This window comes from Lissotriton vulgaris, chromosome 3_1 (assembly GCF_964263255.1).
Source record: "Lissotriton vulgaris chromosome 3_1, aLisVul1.2, whole genome shotgun sequence".
Lineage (NCBI taxonomy): Eukaryota > Metazoa > Chordata > Amphibia > Caudata > Salamandridae > Lissotriton > Lissotriton vulgaris.
The window spans coordinates 1,967,195,275-1,967,200,873 of record NC_141689.1 but is presented as its reverse complement, the minus strand read 5'-3'; the positions used below and the strand labels follow the sequence as shown (position 1 = coordinate 1,967,200,873).

The 5,599-nt window shown below is 38.6% G+C and overlaps 1 long non-coding RNA gene across 1 annotated transcript; it reads right to left on the bottom strand.

Annotated features, from left to right (window-relative positions):
* Positions 1-2,275: 2,275 nt before the first annotated feature.
* LOC147728684 (uncharacterized) lies at positions 2,276-4,168 on the bottom strand. Its single transcript, XR_015309570.1, has 5 exons — positions 3,812-4,168; positions 3,615-3,703; positions 3,438-3,530; positions 3,171-3,318; positions 2,276-2,752 (listed from the first exon to the last, which is right to left on the bottom strand). It is a non-coding gene; the product is annotated as an uncharacterized LOC147728684 (long non-coding RNA).
* Between the last annotated feature and the right edge of the window lie 1,431 nt (positions 4,169-5,599).

Below are 5,599 nucleotides of genomic sequence, written 5' to 3'. Positions count from 1 at the left end.
TTCACCCTGTGGATACCCTGCCGGGGTTATCTCACAGGGGACTCTGGGCAATAGCTTGCTTAATCTCCACAACGGCCCCTTGCGGCGGGATGCCTGGCTTTCACCCTGTGGATACCCTGCCGGGGTTATCTCACAGGGGAATACCAGGAGGGGTTCCCTAAGCAAGCGCTCAGAAACCGCTCGGTGATTTGCGCTATATAAATTCCTGTACATTTACATTTACATTTAAGGAAGAAGACCAGCAGTCTTTAGCTGGCTGTAGATGGTGCTATGAATGTCAGGAGTAAGCCAGGAGAACAGGAGCGTGTCAGAGAAAACGTCGCAAATATTTAAACCTTGCAAATTCCTAGTTGTGCATGCACAGCCGAACCTAGTACACCTCTGCTTGCTACTCCATTCACTCTTGTCCACGAAGTGTTAAAAGACGACTGAGGATTATACTTGAACTAGCATCTACAGTGCATGTACAGTGCATGTTTTAGATGGCCCGGTATTCTAAATTTGAAGTTCTGCATTCACAATAATCTATGTGATTTACTAAAACCCTTATTCTGTGATATTTAACAGATGGTGTGCATGAGCATGTATACAGCACCTTGCAGGTGGCATCGGCAAGATGACACGAGCTGTCATATTATTAAGGAAAGTGCTAGGAACAATATGTTCAATGAGCCAACACAATTCTATTAATAGACACGAAGCATTTCCTATTTTGGAAAAGGGTATGTAAAAAACTGTACATTAGCTTATAGCATTAATGTACCTGATTAGACTGAAAACTGTATTAGGCATATGTCATTGAAAGGATGTTTATTCTGATCACATCATTGTGCCGTTTGAGATGTCCCCTTTAAGTCTCCTGAAAGGCAGTGCATCAAGAGGAATTCAAGTTAAGAATTCTACTATATGTTTATTTAGTCACTCTTTCTCAACACGTTATGTTATGTTAAAGTATACTTTTAAAGTGCACATTCTTGGTGCTATTGAACAGTAGGAAGTCCAAACCAAGCCCAATGCACATTAAGAAAGAAGGGGGACTAGAATCTCGACTAAACAGTTATATTTCCTACATTTCAAATAATCAGCCTGAAGGCTTACTGTTAGATGGTGAGCGCCTGTACATAGAACCTAACACCACCCATGGTTTTCTTGGTGAATTTTGGAATGGGAGGAGCATAATTTCCTAGCTGGTATGTATTTCGCAATTCGTGTTTGAAGACATTGAGTGCCCTTATCCCAGAAACACCTTAAAGTTGATGCAGCAGGCTTTGAAGGTTGTCCTTTGTTCCAGCGGGAGACAATAAAGATCTCTCAACAAAGGAGTGATATGTGGTTCCTAGGTTGTTTAAAGATAAGTCTGGATGCCTGATTTTGAAAAATATGCAATCTTTGTAATTGATATTTATGAAGCCCATGATATAGGGAATTGAGGTACCATGAGTGCAGTGCCGGGAAATCTTTATTTTCCTGAAAGTCAAGAAACAGGATGAAATCACAGAGTCAATCTCAAGTTTCAAAGTGAGCTCGATGTCTATAGTGACAGCCAAACGTTTTGCTGAAGATGCAGGGGACGGAGTTCCCCCACTTCAGAAGACCAAGCAGAAGGATCATTGTGGGATATCATAGTTAGGGCCACAAATCCTCCCTGGGTCGGGCACAGTGCTAACAACTCATATTCCCAGGCCCCATCACGCCCACATTTAGACTCCGCTAGCAGGCAAACTGAAAGAAGCGCCATAACATTTTCCATTCAGAGCTTTGCTCAAAGTTTGACCCTACCGTGGGGTAAGATGTGTTTCTTGTATAAGGCCTATGTCAGTCTTATACCTCCTAAGGTATGCAGTTATATTACTCAACTTGTTGTAACCTTTCAGAAACTTTACATTCCAGTGAAATCAATTTAAATGTCATCCCATTTGAGGTAGCCTCCACAATCTATCACATGGGAAATATCAAACTGACCAGAAAAATAAATGTTCATTATACCCATAATCCACACAAAATAGTGAATGATTCTGTTGTCATACTGTTTGTACCTATTGTACCCCCACCCTGCCACCCTAACCACACTGCAAACCGAAACGTAGGTCTCCCTCTTGGCCAACACAAGATTCTCCTAAATCTATCATAGCCTTGGACAATGCATGTCGGAGGCAGCACATGTAGTAGTGGCCATAAATGATCATTTTACTTACCAGACACACAAAACTCTGCAAACATCTTTTTTACAAGAAAAACACTTGAAATGTAATGATGTGTTTTTCCATTCCTATAAGAAAAACAGGGTGCCTCTTCCTGATTGTTATACCTTGTTTGGTGTGCCTCTCCCACTGGGGGTGGCCACCTCTGTGTATACAAAAGTTGTGCAGTCTTATTTAGGTTACCAAATTTACAACATGAACTAACAATCCTTCAGTGTCATGGGGGACCAGATATAAAACAAAGACTTGTTTAAAAAAATTGTCATGCATTTATTCAAAAAGAATTCATAGTACTACAAAATAGTTACATTAAAAACCGTTACACGGTATATGTTCAAATTTATACAAACAATATTCATAACACATTTCTTAAAATCAATTTCAGTTGTTTCTAAAAAAAGGATTTTTCCTTATGCAGCATTATTTCCAAAAACCATATATATACAAATGTAATAAAACACAAATAATAGGAACAAAACTGTCGACGCGGCGTTTCGGTGCCTCTTATGTTCTTGCACCTTCTTCAGGACTCGTTCCCTGATTGGTCAAATCTACAAAGACATATATCATAATACATTTCATTAGGTCCCATCTAATGGTATCTATTGCATATATTCAATACATCATTTGGCACTCCTACTATTTGGTAACCTATATAGTATCTTCTGCACATCACAACTTGAGATTTTTCCAATTCTGTTGCTAGCTTTTTTTTAAAAAATTCATAAATTGATAGTCTTCTAGGTTCAGCAGTGGTATGGTGGTGTTTCGTTGCACCAACCTTTGGATGACTGACTCAGTTCTTATTTGCTCTACTGGACAGTACTTTTCCACACTTCTATTGCATATCTTTTGATTGTAACTGTGTGATTCCTGCTAACGGGCCCCTTGATATTGACCCTAGGACCTGGAATAAGATTCTTTTCCCTTTAGCTGTATAGGTCCCAACAGGTTTATTACTCTACTTACCCAGGTAGGATTCCCTGGATCTTTTTTGGTCATATGAGTCTGTTTAACCTCTGCTCATATTCTCGTTCCCTTGATTCATATGGGCTTTTGTTCGCAACCAGTATTATTGGTCTTTCCTCAGAGACTATGGAAATTGACCACTTCAGTACTATAAAATAAAGGGAACAAAATATATGTACGTTTACTTATTACTTTTATAAGTAACTTATTCTATGACTAACTTATATGTAGTTCAATAGTTAAGAGTTAGGTTTGACTCATCCTCACCGGTCTTTGTTTCCAATTTTACTTTAATTATCAGGAGGATGCCTCTGGGAGCTCCCTTTCCTTTCAGTTGGACACTTCACACCCCTGCTCCATCTGGGGATGGGATAATCTTTGTTAGTGTTTTTCTATTACTCCTTTGCTTAATCTAAAAAATCCCACTCCCCTTACTTTTCTTACCTCATTAGAGATTTTGAGTTACTCTTAATTTACTTCACTCGTGGGGATGTAGGTCTTTAAGTTGAAGCCTTTTTACTTGGCTTTTGTCTCTGAGAAAGGATAAATATTAAGGCTGGGTCAGAACAGTCTGTCTCCTTTTTTTAAAAAAAACAGTATTCTACTCCTAGCAGCACAGTCATTGCTCTATCTTTACTTACTTAGTTGAGGGAGCTGAGCTGCGTGGCGTCCTCCTGGCCTCTTGAGTCTTCTCGATCTACTAAGACTTACTCATGTCTGGTATTTATACCGGCTCAGGCTGGCTCGTTATTTATCTTATCAATTGCACCTGGTTGCAGTATGTAGGTGTAATTGCTTGGTGATCCGACTTTGGCCGCCATCTTGTAGTTGGTTAAATCCCTATGTCTTATTAGTATTTTCAGCTAAAGTTATTTCTATTTAGTCTCCCTGTGTTTATTCCCTTAATTTAATTAAAGTATCTTCCGTTTGTCGGTTGTGTGGGGCTCCGCTAAATTATTAGGCTATTTTCACCGTTGAGTATTTATTTTATTTTTCTATTATTTTTCGCGCCGCGTTTATTCTACCGTGGGTCGTCGCTAGATATTTGTACAGATTTAGCGATCTAGCCTTTTCCTTCCGTTTGTATCATGATCGGTTTGAGACTAGTTTTGGTTACAGACCCGATCGGTTTCCGCTCGTTTCGCGGTCGCCATTTTAGATTGGGAGATTTTTCGATTTACTCGATTGCCACTTAAATACGTTTTAAGGACCCTGGCTGTCTCTAAATTATTATGGATACTATTATTAACACAGTACGATTATTCAAGCTTATTTCAGTGCTAGATTTACCCACTTAACGTTTACTTCCTCGTTTCGCGGTCGCCATTTTGGATTGGGAGATTTTTCGATTTACTCGATTGCCACTTAAATACGTTTTAAGCTCCCTGGCTGTCTCTAAATTATTATGGATACTATTGTTAATACAGTATGACTATTCACGTTTATTTGAGTGCTAGATTTACCCACTTTACGTTTACTTACTACTGGTGGTCTACACCATTTTGGATTGGGGAGCAAGGGCCCTTTTCAGTGTTTCAAGTAGATTGTTACCATATGTCATTTTGTTATCATTGTGAATTTGAGGCTCATAATTAATATCATCCTGCGCCTTTTTTCGACCTAAAATAGAATTTATAACCAAAAAAAATTTATTTTTTTATTAAAAGACATTTTTAGTCATATAAAAATTATTTGAACTACTTAGTTGTAGTATTATTATTTTAATGTCGGACATTTATATGTAGTTGTAAAACCTCTTAACTGGTTATTGCTAGGGGGATCACTGTTCCCATTTCTCGATAATTGTAAGTATTGGTGTTTACACTGCTACTTGAGAGTTTATCAATTGCCAAAGTCCTACATGTTTCGCGATTCTCATATTGTCTACTCCTGTTACTTAGGTTTTTTCTCTGGTCCTTGGTTTAAGTCCATTGTTTCACTACAGTATTCTCTCCCATTCCTCTTTGTTATTCAGACCTATTTTGTGGGAGTTGAATTTGGACATGTAATATTGTTCTCTTTGTTTACGTTTTCTGGTTAGGTCTCCTCCTCTCTTATTTATACTTTCCATTCCTAGGCATCAGTAGTCTCAATATAGTATCAAGTACAATTAAACTAGTATCTTAAGCCATTGGATTTAACCTTTGCCAGTCTTCTAAATCGAGGAGCAACAGTTCCCTACATTAATACCAGTCAGTCAACAAGAAATGTACAACCTGACCCTTAAATAATATGAGCCATCAAATATTGTCAGATTTTGCCGAATTGTAATGAACCTGCCACCTTCTCCACATCAGTCATGGCCCAAACCGTACACTGCTGAAAGTATTTTGTCACTGTCTTCATGGTCTGCCTCGGGTCCAAAAATATCAGCATCTGCCCTCCAATATAAATCAGCATTCTGCTTGACTCTTGCATAACCCCAATCC